Below are 23,506 nucleotides of genomic sequence, written 5' to 3'. Positions count from 1 at the left end.
AGTTTGATTATATAAAGAACACATTAGACAATTTCTTATAATTTCCTTACTTTTCTTGCCAGGTGGCAGAAAACACCTTTTAAACCCTTGTAGTTAACATGGTATTTCTCACAGAACTCTGAAGCTTCTAGCACATATTTTTTTTTTCTTTTCTTTTTTTTTCGGAGCTGGGGACCGAACCCAGGGCCTTGCACTTGCTAGGCAAGCGCTCTACCACTGAGCTAAATCCCCAACCCCTCTAGCACATATCTTATCAACAGCTGATCAATTTCGTCATTACCATGTACTAGGTACATGGTATACACATTTGGGATCTGCTACACTGGGTGATTTCTAGTTCTGATCAACTGTTGTAGCTCCATAAAACAGGGAAGTTAACTTTGAACCATCCTGAATCAGTTCATCGGTTTCTGTATGCAAAACAACTCTTCCTGCATACTGACAGTAACTGTAGTCAGAGATTCCGGAAAAATCTAACAATACCCTGAGAACAGTACTCAGCTCTGAGGTCTGAACTGAAGTCTATGTGGCTTTGCTTACTTCTTTTTCTGACTTATAACCAGCCAATCCCATCTCACTTGCATCGGTAGAAGATGTAAACATTTCAGGATTATCAGTGTTCTTTTTATTATATGGGGGGAGCATCGAATTAAACCTTGGTATAAACCGAAGTCACTTGCTCTTAGAATGTTTATTGATAATTTCTCCCATACAGTTGCTACAAGCTCTTTGCCAATGGGTTACCCATAATTGAACAATCTCAGCGTTAGTGTGAGTCACGATGGCTTTCTGTTGGTTTTATTCCTGACAATTGACAATTCTTCCTCTTATAATTAAGTCAGAACCCTTTTCTATATAAGTCTCTAGTCTTGTCTGTGACCCAAGAAGGTCCACTCTAAAATACTATTTCCTTTTTCATAGTGAGCTTGGTAAAAGAATGAGTTGAGGGCAAAATACCAAGATAATGCCTCTCCTGAAGCCTCTGGGTTTGGTGGCACTTTTTAACAACCAGCAGCATGGAGCCCACCTGAGTGCAGAACAAACTAGGGGTTCCTTGCATTGTGGACCCTCTATTAGATGTGATCTCTGATGTGGATTCTCATCTGTGTGTGGAAGTGTGAGGCCTGACTGAAGTCCTCCCGCTTCCCACACTGCTGACCGGGTAGGGTTCCTCTCCTGTGTGGACCCTCAGGTGAGAGCGAAGCCCTGAGCTCCACCTGAATTCTTTCCCACACTCCGCACACTTATACGGCATCTCCCCAGTGTGAATTCTCCGATGGACTTGGAGACCGGATCTCTGGCTGAAGGCCTTCCCACACGTGTCGCATTTGTAGGGCTTCTCCCCCGTGTGCACCCTCTCGTGGTCCTGGAGGATTGAGGCCTGATTGAACCTCTTCTGGCACACATTGCATTTGAACGGTTTCTCGCCGGTGTGGAGACTCTGATGAACCTGCAGACTCCAGGCATGACTGAAGCCTTTGCCGCACTCCTCACATTTATACGGTTTCTCTCCCGTGTGGACTCTCTGGTGACTGTGAAGGCTCCAGGTGGAATGCTTCCCACACACATCACACCTGTACGGTTTCTCCCTGGTGTGAACTCTCTGGTGGGCTTGAAAATTCGAACTCTGACTGAAGCTCTTTCCACACACATTACAGACAAACGGCTTCTCTCCTGTATGGACCCTCTGGTGTCTTTGGAAGCTTGAGGCTGAACTGAAACCCTTCCCGCACTCTTCACATTTATACGGCTTCTCTCCCGTGTGGATCCGCTGATGGCTGTGGAGGTTGAAGCTCAAGCTGAAGCGCTTCCCACACTCGTCACACTTGTACGGTTTCTCCTCCGTGTGGACCCTCTGGTGGGTGTGAAGGTTCCAGCTACAGCTGAAGCGTTTGCCACAGTCTCCACACTTATACGGCTTCTCTCCCGTGTGAATTCTCTGGTGTATCTGGAGGTGGTCCCACTTTGTGAAGCCCTTCCCACACACCTCACACTTGTGAAGGTTCTCCCCGGTGTGCACGCGGCGGTGGATGTTGAGGTCTGAGTTGCGGCTGAAGCCCCTCCCACAGCTGTCGCACTGATAGGGCTTCTCCCCCGTGTGCACTCTCCGGTGAGTCTGGAGAGCTGAGCTCTGACTGAAACCTTTGCCACACTCTTGACACCAGTAGCGTTTTTCCCCTGGATGAATGCTTTGTTGAATGGGGACACTGGAGCTACGCCTGGTGTCCTCGTGTGCAGTATGTCCAGAGGACTTCATTTCTAAGAGGACCTGCTGATGGAGTTCCAGAAACGAGCTGTCAATGAAGGCGTTCTGGCCCTGGCTGCACTGGTAGGCCTTCCGTTCTGTGTAATCGCAATCCTGGGTGAGTTGTGACAGGGGACAGATGACTTCGTCACAGTCACCGCTGCTGTGGACTTTGTCTCTTTCATGCAGTATATCGTTATCTTGATGGGAAATGAAACTCAGAATGTCAACACCCAGAGCCAACGGCTGTGGCTTGGTTTTCACCGGAGTCTGAGGACAGTGTTTCCCACTGTCACGTCTCTCACTGAGATGTGTTTCACTCAAAGAACTCTGAGCTCTCCCAGACAGAAATTCCTGATTTTCACTAATGCTGGAATGGTTGCTTGTGAGACTCTCAGCAGAGTCATCATCCGCAGAGACCTGAGAAGGCTCTTCTGCGCCCCTGTGGCATCGCTCCAGGAAGTGAGAACCCTGTTCTTGAGTGTTTATTACGTCTTCTGGAGCTCTGGCCAGTTTGTTGGCATCATGGCCTGTGATTTGCCAGCATGAAAGCTTCCCCAGTGAAAGGCACCTTACTCCTGTTTTGTGAAGTGTCTCTATCTTGCTTGGACTCTGGCCTCCTGAAAAAAGAGAGAATAAAAGGTGGTATCAGTAAGGAATATGGACATTGAGGCCTTAGTTCTCCTGTCTCTGTAGAAACATTAACTAGAGAACAGAGTCAAAGGTGAATGTCTGAGAGCTCTGAGGAACAATGAGCTACAACTGGGAGTATGTGCCCTTGAACAAGCCTCATTTGAGCATCCTGGAGAATCTGGGGTGAGCCCAGGAGGGAAGGCTCAAGGGCATCTTCAGCCTCTGCTGAACACCTTCCTGAACACACACACACACACACACACACACACACACACACACACACACACAGCCCGTGGGTAGCTGTGGAAACAGAATGGGAAGAGTGCACTAAATCCATGCTAAGAGGTCTGGTGGTGCTCAGAGAGCCTGTAGCTGGCGTCCTGCTCACACAAATCCCTGTCTTTGAGAGCACACATACGTCGGCACACAAGTTCTCTTGGAAACTACGAGAAGAGAGCTGAGGCATTAAGATGGCGAGACTCAAACCACTCAAAACACGGTTGCTGATGAGGGAAAGGCTTGGGAGGTGCAGAATACAAGGGCATGGGTGAGTGGGTTTCTGTCAAATACCTGCTCTCCCATCTAAGATCATCAGGCTCACAAAGGAGCAGGGGAAAGGGCTCAAAAGGGGAGGTAGATCTCAGCTGCCAACTGAAGGCCTCAGACGCCTAGAGGAATAACAAAATCACAACAGTATCTGACAAGTCCCCCAAGGAAATCAGAAAATGACCTGAGGGGGGAAAATTATCAGGATGGGAAATGACCAAGAGGGGCTGGACAACTTCTGAAACAAGACAAGTAGAAGGTCCGTGTTCCTGGGTGCAGCTCGGAGGCGTGCATGACACATGGGAAACAGTTAGTGTCAGAGGGAGAAAGAAGCAGGGATGGGGTTACAGGTTGGGAGAGGGATGCTATGTGAGGGACACAGAAGGCTTTATGGGGATGGATGTGGCCGCAGCTGTAGGAGGGGTAACTGGAGCTTCATGGAGCCCTCACTCACAGTGCGCAAACACTGGGGATTTTGGACTGTGTCGCTACAACTAAATCAATGGGAACATGTCTGATGGTGCTCAGACAGCAGCAGAAGCAAGTGCAGAATGTGGAGAGTGGGCAGGAGACAAGGACTGCTGAGCACAGGAAAACACACACACGCACACGCACACGCACACGCACACACGGGTTGGGGTGGGGTGAGGATCACGACTCAGCAGGGAAGAGCATTCCAGGCGGAGAGAAGGAAACCGCTGGGACACAGAGAAAGGAGCAGGAAGACCTAGGTTGATGTCTATATGCAGGTGGGGGCTGGCACAAGTTACGCCGAGGCCTGTAATTGGACAGTAGGAAAGTGGGGTGGGCACAGAGTTTCAGTAGGGGAGATAGAAAAGGAGAAGAACCAAGATTGAGGCAGAAGAGGTCGACCCAAACCCATGTGGCCTTAAATGGCCCAGGCAGTTATGAATATTTCTTAAGGGGTGGATTTTTATACATCAATTTATCTTATCTAGTTGGGCGGTTTATATCATTATCAATTGGTTGTGAGTAAATTGTGCAGATACTTTTGGGGGTTGAGTTTACTGTTATAAATCCGATAGCTATACCTTGCCAGAAAACAACGTGATTTTACTGAGCGAAATGGGAGGCCACAAATGGAACTCTTTGGTTGTAGGGGGGCAGGACGCACCCTACACAGGAGCAGAAGCAGTACTGCGGCACTTGGAGGCTGTCCTTACCTGACTTGTTCAAGGACACAAGCTTGTGGAAACTCCCTGCAGCTAAGGAAAGCCATGGAGGCCATGGAAAGACAGCTTAGTGATTCAGACCACTGGCTGCTCTTCCAAAGGACCCAGACTGGGTTTGCTAGGTCCAGGGTATCTAGTGCCCTCTTCTTTCCTCTGCGAACACCACAGACGAAGGTGATGCACAGACATAAAGACAGACTCAGATACATATCATAAAAACAAAAGAAAGAGACCTAGAATGAAAGCAGTGGAGCGTAACTAGGACACAGGATGTGACACAGGGGACGTCCTCACCCACTGCCAGGAGGTTCCTGAGGTTCTCCAGCATCACATCGTGGTACAGCTTCCTCTGGGCAGCGTCCAGCAGCCCCATCTCCTCCTTACTGAAGACCACAGCCACGTCCCTGAACGTCACTGCCTCCTGTGACAGCAAACGCATGATACCTCAGTTCCATTCTCGATGTCACTAGGGCCGGAGTGACTGTTTACACAGAGCCCATGGTCTTAGTTAGGGTTTCTATTGCTAGGACAAATCACCATGAATAAAAAGGCAGGTAGGGGACAAAGAGTTTATTAGACTTGCACTTCCATATTCCGTTCACTACTGAAGGAAGTCAGGACAGGAACTCCAACAGTGCTGGATCCTGGAGGCAGAAACTAATGCACATTTCGTGGAGGGGTGGTGCTCACTGGCTTGGTAATTAAGGCCTTTGCATCAGCTCCTGCCTCCAGGTCCCTTCTCCGAGTTTCTGTCCTGACTTGCTTCAGTGATGTATGGCAATATGGAAGTGTGAGGCTAATGAACTCCTTCCTCCCCAACTTGCTTTCTGGCCGTGGTGTTTTGTTGCGTCAACAGAAATTCTAAGGCAAGCAGTGGTAGCACATGGCTTCAGCCCCAGCACTCTAAGGCAGGGAGCCACAATAAGCTCTGAGTTCGAGGCCAGCCTGGTCTACAGAGTGAATGGCAGGACAGATAGGGCTACACCGAGAAAGTCTGTCTCAAGGGTGGAGGAAAAGAAAGAAGTAAGAAACCCTAACTAAGACACAGGCCTTGGGGAACCTTCTAGAACAGACAAGCAGCTCATTCTGTGTTCTCAGGAACACACTTCTGTCGATGGTAGTCTTGTTTCAGGTCATGGATGAGAGCACTGGCTCTGGAAACCTTAGGGACCTCAGTTCACACTTCGAGGCTCTGTGCTGATGAGCTTAGGCCATTCTCAGTGCCTCAGTTTTCCCATCTGTATAACAGCACCTCCATCCCAATATCCCTGGAGGGATTAATTTAAAATGTACCATCCATATTCATACAATAAATATAAAACAAAACTTAATTAAGTGAAAGTTTCAGACAAGCTGCTTTTTTTTTTTAGTATATGTGCTGCCGAAGCGAGCACCTGATTTTTTTTTTTAAAGATGTCCTTATTTATTCTACATAAGCACACTGCCACTGTCTTCAGACATACCAGAAGAAGGCATCAGATCCCATCACAGATGGTTGTGAGCCACCATGTGGTTGCTGGGAATTGAACTCAGGACCTCTGGAAGAGCAGCCAGTGCTCTTAACTACTGAGCCATCTCCCCAGCCCCAAGCTGCTATTTTTAATCACTGAAGTACCCAAGATTTTTAAAGTGTCCAGTTTAGGGATTCTGTATTCTACTGCCTACAAGTTAACAGAGAATATAGCCACCATTGTCAGCAAAACAAGCATCTACTCCCTGGAGCTGCTGGTCCTGGGCGGCTGGAGACTTGGCTGAACACCATGTAAAACACACCCTTTGCCTTAGCAGTCATGTTTCAGCTCCCGAATCAGGACTCCTGGTGCTCAGTGGTGTCTAATACATGCACTGAGTTCCCAGGCTGCTGGTGCCGTCTCCATCAGAGCACCCGGATCATTCGATCCTAGCTTGTCTGTACACATGTATGTGAGTCTGTCCTTCCTTCATTCCTTCATCACCAGAGTTGTGTCAACCACGGAAGCTGTGCAGTTGGTGGCAGCCAGACGCTCCCTGGTGGCTCAGGAAATGACTGCTCAGGATGCCCAATGCAGGAAATGAGGGTGACCAGTGATCTGTGTGCATGTGTGCACACATGTATGCACGCATGCACGTGAATGTACTTATGTACATAAACATGCATACATATGAACAGGCTACAGTACAACCTCTGGTGTCCTTCCTCAGGTGCTGTCCAGGGTATTTTGTTTGTTTTGGGGACAGGGTCCTTCAGTGGCCTGGAATTTGCCAATTAGGCTGGGGTGGCTGTTACTGAGCACCAGAGATCTGCCTGTCTCCACAGAGTCCCCAAACCAGGAGACGCTACTTCAACAAGATTGGAGAAGAGAGACTCCTGAAAGCTGTCCTCTGATGCCTACATGCTTACAAGCCTCACACATGATAAGAATGCAAAACTCATAAACATGAATATGGAGAACTCACACTTAATTGTAAAATAAAATTAGGCAAACTGTGGAAAATGATGTCGCTTTTAAAACGTAAGTGAACTTAATTTTTTCTTTTTTGATATATGTGCATGCCCTGTGTCTTTCTGTGTGTACATGTGTGTGCAGGTGCCCTGGGAGGCCAGAAGGGGGCGCTGGGTGCCCTGGAGTTGGAGTTACAGGCAGTTGTGAGCTATCAGATGTGCGTCTGGGAATCAAACCAAGCCAGTGCCCTTAACTACTGAGCGGTCTCTCCAGTCACTTCTCTAATTCTTTTTATTCTTCCTTTTAACACTTTCCCGTGTACAGTGCACTTTGAGCACATGTCCCCACTGTCCTCTGTCATCCCTTCTCCTCCAGACCTCTCTTCTCAGCAACTTCCCCCTTACTCCATGCAGTTCAGAGAGGCTCGGCTGCAGAGCACTGGCCCAGCATGCAGGGGTCCTGTTTCCAATCCTAGCCCCGTGGGGAACGGGGAAGCAGCCCGACCTACCTGTAACTTGGTCATCGTTCTCTTCTCTTTGAGACAAGGCAGGGCTCTGGGAAGCAAGCTGGGGGAGGAAGGGCTTCGTGAGCACATTGCTAGGACAGTCGGTCCACATGGCTTCCTCAGCTTCTCCATCAGCCCCGAGTGCTGTGCAGCTGAGCAGGCTTTCCTACCTACTTCCTGCTGATCGCTAGTGTAAGGCTCCAGGGTACCGGACCATGGGTGCCTCACCTCACTCACGGCAAAGGGTTAGGAAAGCCACATTCTCTGTTTCCGGGAGCTTCCGGGGTGCTGGGCGCCCCTACCTTCACAATGCTGCCTGTGGTGATAGGTTTTCCAGAAAAACAAATGTTTAAGAAGCCCCAAACTCTGATGATTGCTGTCATGACTGACTACCACTCTCAGAAGGATCTGTCAATTGTGACAGCTATCTTACATATTATTGTTTCCATACATGGGAGTGAAATTTCCCCTCTGTGTCTTGCCCTAAAAGGTTTTTAATTATTAGCAAACTTATTGATCTGCAAGAGTCTTCACAAAGTCTCTTTTCCCACAGGCATGAAGATAATGACCAATAAAACCTAAGCCCTGGTGGCGGGATCACGGGCGCCGGGAGGCCTAGCTGTCCTGGTGCCCACCGCGGCGCTCGGGTCAGCGGTTCTCTTGGGTCTCGCGACAGGTGAGCAGCCTGATGAAGGCCAGGGTCCTCATGCGGCAGCCCGGACGGGTGCAGGAAATCGTGGGCGCCCTTCGCAGGGGCGGAGGAGACCGCCTGCAGGTGATTTCTGATTTTGACATGACCTTGAACAGATTTGCTTACAATGGACAGCGATGCCCCTCTTCCAACAATATTCTGGATAACAGCAAAATTATCAGTGAGGATTGTCGCAAAGAGGGTTCCTCTGTGTAGCCCTAGCTGTCCTGGAACTCACTCTATAGACCGGGCTGGCCTCGGACTTGCAGAGATTCACCTGCTGGGATTAAAGGCATGCAGTGCCCCCTCCCGGCCCTTCCAAGACTCTTAACCTGATTGCTTGTGAAGATGGGCAGGGACGAGAGGCTGCACTCTACCAAGTGAGCTGCACCCCTGACCAACACTGAGGCTCTTAAGACATGTCAAGAATACCATGCTTAAGGCCGTGTAACCCCTACATTGACTTCTCTTTTTGGACAGATGGACAGGGACTCCATATGAGCTCCTAATAGTCCCAAGACTACATGCGTCCATTAAAATTCTTTACTCTGTCAAAAACAAAACAAAACAAAACAAAAAACCTAAGCCCTTTCTAAGGAAAGAGGAGTTTGGCCCTGCAAGATGGCTTAGCCGGTAGAGGTGACTTCAGCTGAGCCTGATGACGGATTGAGTTCGAGTCTCTGGGCACCACATGGTGCAAGGAAAGACCCAACTCCCATAAGTTTTCTTCTGACCCCAATACATAAGCTGTGACACGCCCCTTCCCTCTTAAATAAATAAATGTTTAAAAAAACCAAAAAAGAAAAGAAAAGTCAGAGTTACCACTTAAGGCTTTCTGATACTGGCCATCGCAGCTCCTCTGCCAGACTCACGTGGGAACCTGGACTCTCCCTCTCCTGGGGCTCCACAAACAGCTGAGATGGGTCCAGGAATCCCGGGTGGTGCGGCTTTAGGCAAAGCCCAGTTAGAGAGGTCGAGCCGCCGCCACCGCTGCCCGCTTTTCCCTGGAATGCAGACTCGTCCCTAAGAGGACACGCCGGGGAACCAGAGGACAGAAGGCTGCGGGATGCCCCAAACTCTCACCTCACTGGAAGCACTGCCAGGTAGCCTAGACTTCCGGAGCTAAAGCAAACTCGTCTGCGGATGGCTCCAGAACTACAATTCCCAGAATGCCTCAGCGGGTGCTCAGCAATAAGCTCTGGTGCTTTTCTGGGACTACATTTCCCAGAATGAGAAAGTTCCAAGCTAATTTAACTAGAGTGAGGTCAGTGGAAATTGCTTTTTGGAAGATGTTTAAATGCCACCCTTAGTAAGGAGGTCGTGGGTCCAGACAAAGTCAACAGTCTTTAGTTATATTTGGCCTTGTTTCGTTGAGAAATTTAAAGATAGCCTGTATGGTGTCTACCAGCTAAGTGTCAGGAAGCAAAGGTGGTTTAGAAATCTCAAAGGGTAGATCTCAGCACTAGAGGGCGTTATCCTGGATCCAGTTTTCAACACTTTAGCCAGGTGACTTAATGGGGTCTCAGGCCAGCTTCCCGGTCAGATCAGCATAGGTAAACTCTGGATACCCAAGTGAGTCCCACTTCCCAGTCTGCATAAGGGGGGAAGGGTTTCCCAGGATTTGACTATAATGACCGTGGCGGGGAGGGGCGGGGGGGCGAGGGGGAGGGGCGGAGGGACGAGGGGGAGGGGCGGGGGGCGAGGCGGCGGGGGGCGTGGGGGGCGTGGGGGGCGTGGGAACTCTTACAGTGTGGGTTGCAGGTAAGCTCTATTTTAATGTAGGGGTCCCTATCTATCTGTCTTCCATCCTGTTCCCTCAGTTTTATATCCTCAGTGCTGGCAAGAAATTCAGCGGGCCAGGCACTATTTTTTCCTTAATGTCCTGGGGCCAACATCCTGTACCAGAGAGTTTGATCATTGTTTTGGGCGGGTGATTAGTACAGAGGGTTTTGAATAGTCAGACTGAGAGAAGTCAATAATTACCCTGCCTGACTGGGTATCTGATAACCTTCATAACCAAGTCTTGGCCTATATGTCCCTGGTTTGGGTCTTCTGGGTGTTGCCTGGTAAGCCGTTGATGTTCTGGGTCCTGATGCTTTCAAAGGGCAAATTTCAGATGAGAATGGTGGATCCAAGCTCAGATCCCATTCACCATCATAGCCGCTGAGGTGGTTAGGATCACTAAGTGTGGTCCCAAACTCTCAATCAGGATTAGGTCTCCAGGCTGGAATCAATGAAGGATGACAGGGTGGGGTGGGGGGTGGGGGCTTAGATTGGTTGTGGTCCAGGAAGGTATTAGTCAAGGATCTCTAGAGTCACAGAACTTATGGATGCTTCTATATATTAAGGGAATTTCTTGTAATGACTTACATACAGTCTGTAGTCCAACTAACCCAACAATGGGCAGTTGTGAATGGGAAGTCCAAGAATCTAGTAGTAGCTTAGTCCCACAAGGCTAGCTGTTTCCGCTGGCCTTCTGTAGAAGTAGGTTCCAACAGAGGTGCTGGCTGTAAGTGCAAGAAGTTGAAGAAGAATGAGCCTTCCTTCTTAAAAGGTCCTTATGTAGGCCTCCAGGAGAAGGTGTGGCTCAGATTAAAGGTGTTTACAACCATACCTGGATCTGTGACTTGCTTTGTCCCAGGCTGATCTTGAACTCAGAAATCCCCTTGCCTTAGTCTCCTGGGATTAAAGTTGTGTACTACCTTGCCTGGGCCTAAGCTTTTCACTCCCCAGGGAGTGGCACTATTAGAAGGTGTGGCCTTGTTGGAGGAAGTGTGTCAATGTGGGGATGGGCTTGGAGACCCTCCTCTTAGCTGTCTGAGGATGCTCAGTCTGTTCCTGGCTTCCTTCAGGTGAAGCTCCTTCTGCACTATGCCTGCCTGGATGCTGCCATGCTCCCACCTTGATGATAATAGACTGAACCTCTGAACCCATAAGCCCATGAATATTGTCCCTTATAAGACTTGTATTGATCACGGTGTCTGTTCACAGCAGTAACACCCTAACTAAGACAGAAGTTGGTACCAGGGACTGGGGTATTGCTGTGATAGGCCTGACCATACTTTTGTATGGAAGAATGTGGATTTGGGGACTTTGGATTTGGAAAGCAGTGGAATGTTTTAAATGGGGCTTAATCAGCTATCTTAGTAGGAATGTGGAAGGAAGTCTTCGTTACTGAGAGTAAATTGAGTTGTGCAGGCCTGGCCCAAGAGGTTTCAGAGAAGAATTTCGGTATGTGCTGTAAAGACTGCCTTTGTGGTATTTTGGTGAAGAGTGGGGCTGCTGTTTGTCCTTGTCTGAAGAGTCTAAGGTAAAAAGACTCAGATTAATTGTGTTGACAGAGGAAGTCTCAGAAACACCTATCATAGATTTCATTCTCTGGTTAGGTCTCATGAAGGGCATTTTAATGGGAAAAAAAGAAGTTGAGAAAGGAAAAATACAAATATATGGTTCGAGTATTAAAGGGAAACACGGAAGCGAAATGGAGCTGAATCCTGTGTTCAGTTAAGGGAGTAATGGCCTCGGGGCAAGATACCAGCCAGCTAAATTAGCTCCAGGCAATTTTGTACAAACCTTTAATCCCAGGAGACAGGCATACAGATCTCTAAATTCAAGGTCAATCTACAGAGCAAGACCCAGGACAGCCAATCTTGGGCAGTGAAAGAGTTAGAAAAGAGGAAGCTAGTGATAATATAATAGAATAAGGGGGCCATGTTCCAGCTCCTGCCAGCAGCAGAACTCAGCAGCTTCAGCCATGTGTCTCTGGCTTTGTATTCAAGAGGAGAAGGAGACTACTGAGACAATTGATGCTGGTTCCCTGGAGCTAAGAAAGAGACCAGTGTCACTGAGGTGGAATCTTCTGGGAAGTGTTTTCTGAGAGCACAAAGAAGCTGTGTTCCAGAGACAGCCAAGGTTGTACCTCATGCTGCAGCTGTACTTGTGAGAGATAGAATTTTAAATTAGCTCAAAACACAGCAACAAGATCTGACTCAGGAAGACAGATGGTTAAAATTGCAGAAGAATTGACACTGACACACTGACACTTGTGTATCACTGGTGTGAGTAGCTGTTCTGCCCCGTGATGTTTGTTTAAGCCCCCACTGTGCCTTGCAGAGAGAATTCCAGGAAACCTTCGGGCTGAAGCCTAACCAGATGTGTTTCAGATGCAGATGGTTCATCAACTCTGGCAAACATTTACTCTGACAGAGGACAAGAGATAAGATCTGCTCTCGGAATAATGAGGACCTGAGGACCCGACCCTTCTCCTGATTTAGTACCTATGTTCCAGGAACCAGGGGACCATAAAACCTTTTGGCATCCCCTCATCTCCTGGGGCCATAAAACCTTTTGGCGTAAAACAATCGGACAGTCCTGTAACTCGTGGTATCTTTGGCATTCCCCTTTGACATCCCCTGATCCCCTGGGGCTCACAGCCTCTCCCTTTAAAAAGCCCCTCTCCCAGCCACTCCGGGTCGACAACTCTGTCTCCTGCTTGAGATACATGTCGGTCCGGAATTCTCTGTAATAAACCTCACCTTTTGCGTATTACATTCAAGATCGGTCTCTCGTGTGTCTGGGGTCCGAGACTTCTCGATACTTGAGGGAGGGTCTCCCTACAGAGATCTTTCACTTGGTAATGTGTAAGAGTTGCCCAGGTGATACTGGTTTTGAAGACATGAAGGGGTCATGAAGAGAAGTTGAGGCTTAGCACCGTGAAGAGAGCCTATGAGAGGATACTGGTGAAGCCGAGATCCAGCAGAAGACCCAGTGTATTGGAGATGCCAGTACCATGGGTTGATCACCAAGAACAGCAGCAGCAGTGGAGTGGATCAACCTGAGTGTTACAGAGGGCAGAGCTGGAGAAGTGAAGCCAGTACTTTGGAGGATCATGTGTGGATCCCAGACATTGAAACAAGCTGTAACATTGAAGCTGCCTTGGAGACCCAAAGATGATAAAGCCGCCAGAGCTGCCAGCTATCTGCTGAGGAAATCTGCTAACAGGGAGTGGAACCAGCTCAGGAGAAAGAAGTTTGTTGCAGACAACAAAGATGAAAATGGAGTTGAAGATCTGAAGACCGCGTGACATCAGACATGGAGATGGCGGAGTTTGAAGTTTGCCCAGCTGGTTGCCTGCCTTAATTCGGGGATTACAGTTAAGTGATTGGGTGGATCTCGAAAAGACTTCGAATGTTGGACTTTTAACATTGTTGATATTGCTATTGACTTTGAACGTTGGACTAAATGTACTTTTTATTATACTATGTTTAGGTATGGCCTTCACAGACTCATGTGTTTAAACAAGCCTATGGAGGCCAGGGAGTAGAATGTGATGGTTTGCATATGCTTGGCCCAGGGATTGGCACTATTGGAAAGTGTGGACTTGTTGGAGGAAGTGTGTCACTGTGGGGATGGGCTTGGAGACCCTCCTCCTAGCTGCCTGGGGATACTCAGTCTGTTCCTGGCTTCCTTCGGGTGAAGATGTAGAGCTCAGCTCCTCCTGCACCATGCCCGCCTGGACGCTGTGGTGCTGCTGAAGAAATAGTTTCATAGATGTGGAAAACAAAGCTGTAAGCACAAGGTTCTGAGAAATACATCTGACGTCAGGATGCCTCGTGATATGACAAACTTGTGACCTTTCTTCTTAAGTCTAAACAAGTTTTCTAATTTTCCTACCCCTCCCCACCCTTTAAAATTTTTTCATTGTCCCTATTCAACAGTCAGAAGTTGTGAAGAGTCATCATCCCTCAGGTTTGGGTGTCTGGTTATGGTTATTTTTATAAATTATCGATAGGCTGTCATTTTAAGGGATAATTTGGAAATGGTCATAATTTTGAACAGGGAGGGAGTAGATGGGATGATGTCGGACCTCCTGGGTCCCATTAGTGTTTGACCCCTGCTGATCCTTGCTGATGCATGCAGAAGCCTTTTGTTCCTAACAAAGGAACATCCTGACCTTTCTGTTTATCCTGGGTGGTAACACTGTTAAGTCGGTTCCTGCTTTTTGTACCTTTTTTTTGTCCCTGAGGACACAAGTCTGTTTTTCCACTGTGCTTCCTGGAATTTTCCACCTGTGAACTTGGGGTATATATTTGGTGAATCAAATAAAAGATTTGGCATTCTTGTAACACAAATGACCCGAGTATGTGTTTTTGTTTTTTTTTTTTCTTAAACCTCGAAGGCCTACACCCAGCTTTTGGTACCATGTCAGTGTGGGCGCAGACAAATGGAGGTCCCACCAAGATCGGGAAAGTGAAGAATTTTTCTGACGAGGTCATCCCATGGCACCATGAAGCGGGAGACAGTGAAGGACACTGCGGGAATTGAAAGCATGTGCAAAGAAAAATAAAGATGGGTTAGTGGTGAGTAAAACTTGTAAAAAAAAAAAAAGGACAAGGTAATGGTAAAATGTTTTTGTGTATGTGTTCTTTTAGAGTTATGCTAAAATCTAGAGAAGCAAAGTGAATCCTCATCGATACTTTTAGTCTTTGGACCCTGACTAGAGATAGTTTCCACCCTAGACATGAGAGAGAATGGGTTTGAGAAATACAGTCCCCCTGGACTCTCCAAGGATGCTTTGGCAAAAGAGAAGGAAAATGAGCTTAAGCTTTTTTGGAGTTCTCCTAGGGACAGAAAAAAGGCGGGAGACATCCTGCCTCCTTGCTGGCTCCTATTAGAGAAATGCTTATTTCTAGTTCTGGGATCCTTTAGGTAGGATATCTGGGTCCCTTTGGTGGGACACAATCTAGTTCTTTCCCTCCATGTCTATTGTCTGTCCTTGATGCACCAAGCTGTCCATGTCTGTCAGTTTATGTTTTTTGTTTCGTTGCTTGAATGTTGTTCTGTGTTTCATGTTCAAAAGAAAAAATGGTAAAAGCCTTAAATGCTGGTTGTTCACCCCTTGATTTTAGTTTTGACTTGTTTCAAAAAAGGAACAAATAAATAAAAAGCAGTTTCAACTGTCCTTTGGACCCCTGCACCTGTAGCGAGGAGTCTCTTAGAAAAATCCCTGACTCTGATTATTGGATTTAGCTGGTGACAAGGTGCTTCTCTTAAAATTAGAGCTAGAAAATGTATAAATTGTGTTTGGTCTAGATATTAAAGATATCTGTAGCCACTTCATTGCTTTTTCATTTCTGATTGGTTTTAAATGTATTAAAACACTCTATAGATTATTGGCTTTTAAGTTATTGAGTATGGTTAAAAGGTTGTAACATTGGTAACAGAAAGTTGGTTTAAAACTGATAATCCGGATGGAGTCGTTCTAGACAACACGTGGCATGAGCCAACCCAGGGAAACAGGTCTAAATTGGGATAATATTTTTATGGAATTCTTATTCTAGAAACCAGACTTATAAAAGAATTTGAGGTAATGTCTCTTTGTTGAGGTATCAGAGCCTGCACTATCGCACGTTCGTGCGCAGGAATTGGCAGCCAAACTTTATAACATGAGAGATGGACTCGGTGTTTTGGAGAGACTGGATTTTGGAGACTGGATGGTTTGTTGGAGTTTGAGTTTTGCTTTCCAAAGTTGTGGTCGTGCTTTGGTGTTACAAGGAAAACTTGAAGATTGTAGTTAAAGATTGCCAGTGTTACATTGGCTACGGTTTGCAGTTCGATCACAGACAGGCTCAGGATGCTAACTCATGCCTATTTGTAATTAAGAAAAAAATCAAACAGGTAGAGATTGTTACAGGATTTGCGAAGGGTTGGTGAGGCTATGGAACTTGTGAGAGCATTACAGCCTGTTTGCTTACTCCAACTGCCATTTCGAGAAATACATTTAAATCATTATGGATTTAGAGGATTTTTTCTATGCTGTTGCTTTACATCCTGGTGATTGTGAAATGTTTTAATTTAGTGAGCTTGCTTATAACTTTGGAGAGCCCATGAAGTGACATCGTTGGAAAGTTTTTCCTCAGTTACTTATGGCCCTTTTGTCACTGCTTCAGTACAAGAAGTTAGGACTTTGACTCTTCCAGTATATATTATTCATTATACAGGCATTTTATTAGCTGATCCCTCTGAAGGAATTTTACTACAAGCCTTTGCTCTTACAACATGTTTTAAATTTTGGGGAAGTAGCTGTCGCTCCAGAAAAGATTCAATATTCCTTTTCAATATCTGAGACATTGATTATATCCTAAAAAAAAAATTGTGGCACAGAAAATTCAAGATAGTTTACTTTAAATTATTTTTTAAAGGCTTCTAAAGATATGTAAATTGGCTAAGACCTCACCTTAAGCTTACCACGGAGGACTTAAGCCTTTGATATCCACAAGGCAGATGCAGATCCTAATTCCTCTAGACAATTAACTGATGAGGAAGGAATAGCTTTGCAGAAAACAGAGAAAGCTATGTGTCATCAACAGATACATTAATTATACAGACTATGATCAATTGTTGTTATTTATACCCACAGTAGTCCTTTGACAAAAGAGACCGTTAATATGGACTTATTTTTCCTCTCCAAGTAAAAGTTTTAACACTCTATTATGAAGCTGTTACTGTGTTAATACAGAATTGTAGGATTGAGTCGTAGAAGTATTTTGAAAAAGAACCTGATGAAACATACCTTATTCCAAACAGCAATTAAATTGGTTATTACAGAATACCAATATTTGGCCTATTACATATACAAACTTTTCAGACAAAATTGATAGTTTTCCTCTATGTGTGCTTTTGTATTTCCTGTAAATTTGTGCATGCAGCTCATAGAAAATGTGCTTACTGTATGTATAGAAGGTTCATCTAATGAGAAGGCAACATCTGTAATTGGATCACATGTTTATTCTCTTGCGTTTCCCCCTGCTTCAGCACAGATTATTGAATTATGTGCTGTAGCCACTGTTTTTGAAATGTTGAAAAAAATCAAGCTTTCAATTCATATACTGATAGCCAATATGTAGTTTATGGTTTGCAATTGATTAAATTTTTTCCTTTTTTAGATACTGCTAACCCTCAAATTTTACAATTACTTATGCTATACAACTGATTTAAGAGAATGTACTGTTCCTTTATAGGCCATTTAAGAACTCAGACTGGATTGCCTGGACTCCTTAGCAAGGGAGGGAATGCCACAATAGATTTATGTACAGGCAGATTATAGGCCTTACATAGGAACAATTAGCCAAACAATCTTATTCTTTATATCATCAGAACAGTAATAGCTAGAGACACTGATTTGGTACACAAACCAAATTGTAAATACAAGTCCTCAGTGTCCTCAGCTTCTTCCTGTATCACACAATGGTGTTAATCCTTGAGGACGTATACCTTATAAGTTATGGCAAATAGATGTTACCCATATTACTGAGATTCCTTATAATTCTCAAGGACTAGACATTATAAAACAGGTGTTTTAAAACTTTAAAACAATAAAAAAGGGGGAGTTATATCCCTGTATGCCATACAATTATTTAAATAATGCTCTTTTTATTTTAAATTTTAAAATTTGGATGCCAACGAACTCTTGAGTGTTTACGGCACCCTACAACTGGGCATACTTCTGCCTAGGTGAAATGGAAGGATCCACATACTGGCTTATGGCATGATCCTGTTCAGCTATTTAATATGGGGAAGAGGGCATGTTTGTGTTTTTTCTGCAGGATGCTGCAGGTGTATGCTAGCTGCCAGAGTGTCTAGTGAGACATGTTGATCCTGGGACAAAGAATGATGCTGACCATGAGCTTGCTGAGTGACTGGAAAGCTGTTTTTGACATATGCTCCTGACCCATCTTTACTTTCCTATATCCCAGATTGGACAACCTGACTTGCTTTAAGCTTTTAGACCTTGTGGGACAGAGAACATGGAGACTATAGGAAATGCCTTCAGAAAATCAAAGAGAAGTTATGACTCTTCTCTTTCCTTTAACATGAAAAGTTATTCTGACTCAACCATAGGCTGGTCAATCCAATATTGGAAATAACAGTTTTCATTTGGAAGATTGGTTCTGGACATTTTTAGAGACATTTCAAAGTTCACAATTGTCTTGTATGAAGTCACATTGGCAGTGAAAAAAGACTGGTACAGGAGCTGGACTTTAAACAAATGTTAGCACATGTGCTAAAACTGCTAATCTTTTATTTATTGGTCATGTTAAAGTTACTTTTGTTTCTTCTACAATATTTAATGTAAGTTACATTGATTGTACACTGTCTAATTTTGTTACTATTGAAGCCTGGCATATACCAGCTTTTGTTTCATTGCTTGTGAGTATTATAGGACCTTGATATTCTGAAAGGCTTACAAATATTGGAAGAAGTGAGTCAGGCTTTAAACAGAAGCAATAGGATAGTGGGTTTGATTATTGCTGGTATAGTGGTATAGCTATTTAATTAATAACACTATTGCTTAGACCCAAGAAGTTATGTTACTTTTGTTATTCATTTAACAAAAATGTTAATGTTAATATTTTGAGTATTCAAGAGGATTTATACGTTTGGAACAATGGATTGATGATCTTGGTTTTACCCCAATGCTGGAGATTCTTCGCTGGAGCCATCTTCGTGAGGCTGCTGGGGACCAGGGAATTCTGCCCTGGTTATGTGGATCTCGGGCATGGTTCCATTGCCTCTTGGTCATTCTGGAGAGAAAATCAGCTGATCCTGAACCTTCATGGGAAAGACTTTGGAATCTTTGCTGCTATTGTAGCAGCCACTGTGGCTGCAGTGTCTGGGATTGCCCTCCCCCACGATGATGTTAAGGCAAGCACAGTATATAAACTTTCAGGAGAAGTTGCTGACAATTGGGAATTCTAAATTTAAATCAACAGTCAATGCTCTTACAGGAACAGCTTGACAATGGCCCTCAGTATTATGGCCCTCTGGCGATGCAGTAGTCAGCCTTGTTCTTCTTATCACATGTGTAGACAGCACTCCTAGTCCCAGGCAGCGACTAAGTGGGTGTTGCTCTCCTTGGCAGGAGACAATCCCTCTGCCCAAATCTGGCTCAGTCTTTATGAGAAGCAGTTAGCCAATGACGGGCAACTCTTTGGGGCCAATCCTCACCTAAGACAGGGGCTCTACGACTGGCAGAGAGTCCCAGAGATGGGCAAGAGGTTTTCACCGCAAAGTGTCCTAAGACAGGCACTGCTTAATAAAAAAATGAAAAGGGGGGATTTGTTGGACCCTCCTGGGCCCCTGTCAGTGTTTGACCCCTGCTGAAGCCTCACTGATGCTTGTGGAAACTTTTTGTTCCTAACAAAGGAACACCCTGGCCCTGAACGGCATGCCTAGGTAGCACACCTGGGCAATAACACTGCTAATCGGTTCCTGTCTTTTGTTCCTCTTTCTTGTCCCTGAGGGTGTAAGCTGGTTTTTCCATTGTGCTTCCTGGAATTTTCCATCCGGTGAACTTTGGGTATATATTTGGTGAATCAAGTAAAATATTTGGCATTCTCGTAACATAAATGACCCGAGTTTGTGTTTTTTTCTTAAACCTCACAGGCCTATGCCCGGCTCTCGGTACCGTGTCAGTGCCTGCACCGACAATGAAGGACTTTGTTTCCCTAATTTCTTTTCCAGCCTGTTTATTTTTTTGTATAAAGGAGGGTTACTGAGATTTGTTTTGTTTGAGTTAATTTTGTATCAAGCCACTTTGCTGAACGTGTTTATCAACTGATGGCATTCTATGGTAGGATTTCTGGGATTGCTTATGTATAACTATCATAGTATCCACAAATAGTGATGCTTTGACTTCTTTCCAATTTGTATCCTCTTGATCTTCTTTTGCTGTCTTATGGCTCTAGCTAGAATTTCAATTACTATATTGGGTAGAGAGCAAGAATAAAGGGCAGCCTTGCCTTGTCCCTGACTTTACTGGAATTACTTTTAGTTTATTTCCATTTCATTTGATGCTGGCTCCTGGCTTGTTGTATATTGGTAGTAGAATGGATAAAGAAATTTGGTACATCTATACAATGAAATACTATTCAGCTATTAAAACGAACTCTGCGGCCAAATGGATGGAACTTGAGAATATCATCCTGAGTTAGGTAACCCCGAGCCAGAAAGACACATGTGGTATGTACTAACTTCTAAGTGGACGTTAGCCAGGTGCAGAACAAGCATGTTCCAATCCAGAGACACTGGGTAATAAGGAGGTCCCATGGGAGGATGTGTGACTCTCGCTCAGAAGGGGAAACTAGTCATCAGAGGTAGCTGGTGAGAGGGAACTGAGAGGAGAGGAGGTAAGGAGGGGAACAGGGATGATATCCAGTGTGGGGATGACCAAGCCAGCTCAGTCAGTCAACAGGTTCTACACAGCAGGGGTGAGGATTGAAAAGAAAAAAGACAGTTAGACAACATTTGACATGACTGCAGCCAGTTCTGAGGCTGAAACAGATGTTTTATTTTCCAATTTGCTTTTATACTACTTTAATTACATGTAGAATAATAAGAACAAGCAAGGCTTCTGTAAATACCTTTCTAGGGGTTAGTCAGGATGACCTAGACAAAAGGACTGCCACACATGCTTCTGCTGAGCCTGCTCTGAGCTTTACATTAGCTCAAATGCAAAGGATCTTAATTAGGGCCATTTCCTGAGCCCAAGCCTAAAGCCAGACTCGTGCCCTAGGCTTATTCCTTTGTCCTGATAAGGTCAGATTCCTGCCAAGTGTCTAGAGGTGAAGCAAGAGGCCCCAAAAGGCTCTCTGCATGGGGAGAAGATGGGAATGGAAAGGACTAGAAGCAAGAATGGAAATTGGTAGGGGAATTTGGTGACTGACTGGAAGCCTGGGGTCGGCAACAATATGGAGAGTCTAGGGGTGACCCTACCTGAGAGAGTGGGATTAGAGACTGAATCAGACACCTCCTGTAGACAGGCAGGACTTCCAGAGGAGAGAGGCAGACGTCCACCCACCCACAAAACCTTCAACCCAAAATTTGTTTTGCCTACAAGACGTGCAGGGACAAAAATGGAGCAGAGACTGGGGGAACAGATAGCCAGTGGCTGCCCCAGCCTGAGACCCATCTGTCTTAGCTAGGGTCTTACTGCTGTGAACAGACACCATGATCAATGTAGTTTTATAAAGAACAACATTTAATTGGAGCTGGCTTACAGGTTCAGAGGTTCAGTCCATTATCATCATAGCAGGGAGCATGGCATCAACACGGCATCCAGGCAGGCCTGGTGCAGGAGTGTTGTCGTAAAAATATAAAAATAAAAAAAAGTACGGTTGTCTTTTACCCCACTAGGTCCAGCACCGCAGTGCCCCAAGATATCTGCTAGATATCTTGGCAGAAACACATCCCAACCCCGCGGCAGCCCAGTGTCTCCTGCCACCACACACTTTCCTACACTCAAACTGTCACATAAAAGAACACACAACACAATAACCTTTGACTGAAATGGTAAGATATAATTGCCCACTTAAACATACAAAGCCCGGTACCGTCCATCTCTTAGGAACATTAATAACAACCTGTAAATACACAGAGCAGAATCTTAACGTCACCTGCCATGGCTTCTCACCCTCTCCCCGTCTCTCCCTTTCTGTTCCAGTCTCCTCCTCTTCCTTCAAGCTTCTCTCCCGCCCATCCTTCCTTCTCATCCAATGACAGGCCTCCTTCTATCTTGTGCCTGCCTCACCTATGACATCATCCTACACAGGAGGAGCTGAGTTCTACATCTTCACCTGAAGGAAGTCAGGAACAGAATGAGCATCCCTAGGAGGAGGATCTCCAAGCCCACCCCCACAGTGACACACTTCCTCCAACAGAGCCACACCTTCTAATAGTGCCACTCCTGGACCAAGCATATGCAAACCATCACACCATCCTATGTCAGAGAGCCAACCCCTGATACTGTTAATGATGCTCTGCTATGCTTACAGACAGGAACCTAGCATAACTGTCTCCTGAGAGGCTTCATCCAGCAGAGGAAGGAGGAAGATGCAGAGACCCATAGGTAAACATTAGGCAAAAAGCCCTGGGGGTCTTATGGAAGAGTTGGGGACAGATGTTAGCAAGCTCTGGGGTCAGCGACACCACAAGAAAACCCACAGAGTCAATTTACCTGGGTCCATGGGGACTCACAGAGCCTGGGCCACCAACCAGGGAGCATGCAGGAGTTGGATCTAGACCCCTACACATTTGTAGTCAATGTGCAGTTTGGTCTTCATGTGGGTCTTGTAACAGGGCTGTCTCTGACTCTGCTCCCTGACATTGGATTACCTTCCCTCTACCTGGACTGTCTGGTTGGGTTGCACTGGGAGAGGATGTGCCTAGTTCTGCCAGGATTAGACATCTCAGAGTGGGGTAGTACAAAAGGGGGCAGTGGGGAGAGGCATTGGTAAGGGTAGGACCAGACAAGGGAGGGTGCTGTGATTGGGATGTAAAGTGAATAAAAAAAATAACAAATTATTGAAAGGGTATGGAGAGCTTTTGGGGCCACTTCTAGTAATTTGGCAGGAATTTGATATCAGGCTGGGACAATGAAGCAGGTGCAAAGCAAATACAACTGAGGAATGTATTGTATCCCTTGTGTCTGGAGCATCCTGAGAAACCCCTAGACATGGTGACCACGGACTTTGTTTATTGCCTTGATTTTTGCCCTGCTTGTTCCTTGACTACTTTGTTTGTGCTTTGCTTGTTCCTTGCCCACTTTGTTTGTGCATTAAGGACTGACCATATTCTTTGCCTGTACCCAGAGTGATATAAAAGTGGACTGGAAAAAATTAAACTTGCCTCAGCCTCAGAACCGGCTGGGGTCATGCTACAGTGCCATCTAATTGTCTTTTTTCTTTTTAATCCTTGCTCTTGCTGGGGAGAACCTGTTGACTGAGCTGGCTTGGTCAAGAGCCGGGGGTGGGGGTAGGGGGGCGGGGGTAGAGGATGGGGGAGGGTTGGCGGGGAGGGGGGTTAGGGAAGGCAAAGGAGGGAGGGGTAAATAGGGAGGGAGGCAGAGAGAGATGCCTAGGTGGTGACTCTTTACAGCAACAGAATGTTGACTCAGTCTGTTTGACTAGGTCACTCCTCCAGGCAGGGGCTCTTACCACTAAGCCACACCCCCAGCCCCTCACTAGGGGATTCTAGGCAGGGCTCTTACCACTAAGCCACACCCCCACCCCTCACAGAAGGATTTTATGCAGGGGCTCTGACTGCTGTGGAATTGAGCGCCTATAGTTGTGAGGTAAGTTTTAGCTTTTATAGTACAATAGAATATGGGACTTCAATGTTTTTAAAAAATATCCACAGCCTGTTGTGGTGGCCCACTCCTTCAATTCCAGCACTTGGGAGGCAGAGGCAGACAGATCTATGAGTTGAGGGTAG

The 23,506-nt window shown here is 45.9% G+C and overlaps 1 long non-coding RNA gene and 1 pseudogene across 4 annotated transcripts; one reads left to right on the top strand and one right to left on the bottom strand.

The window, feature by feature from the left end:
• Positions 1–672: 672 nt before the first annotated feature.
• Znf235-ps1 (zinc finger protein 235, pseudogene 1) lies at positions 673–9,391 on the bottom strand (annotated as a pseudogene). Its single transcript, XR_005493746.2, has 4 exons — positions 9,320–9,391; positions 7,549–7,606; positions 4,912–5,038; positions 673–2,865 (listed from the first exon to the last, which is right to left on the bottom strand). The product of XR_005493746.2 is annotated as a zinc finger protein 235, pseudogene 1 (transcript).
• Positions 9,392–9,475: 84 nt separating this feature from the next.
• LOC108348999 (uncharacterized) lies at positions 9,476–22,958 on the top strand. 3 transcript variants are annotated; one of them, XR_010059606.1, is made up of 3 exons: positions 9,476–9,808; positions 14,415–14,595; positions 21,738–22,958. It is a non-coding gene; the product is annotated as an uncharacterized LOC108348999 (long non-coding RNA). The 3 variants fall into 3 exon arrangements; XR_001835690.3 differs by having other exon boundaries at positions 17,992–22,958; XR_005493758.2 differs by having other exon boundaries at positions 14,415–22,958.
• The last annotated feature ends 548 nt before the right edge of the window (positions 22,959–23,506 follow it).

The sequence above is a fragment of the Rattus norvegicus genome, chromosome 1 (genome assembly GCF_036323735.1).
Source record: "Rattus norvegicus strain BN/NHsdMcwi chromosome 1, GRCr8, whole genome shotgun sequence".
NCBI classification, from domain to species: domain Eukaryota; kingdom Metazoa; phylum Chordata; class Mammalia; order Rodentia; family Muridae; genus Rattus; species Rattus norvegicus.
Note: the sequence above shows the minus strand (reverse complement) of the source record. Positions and strands in the feature narration are given on the sequence as shown.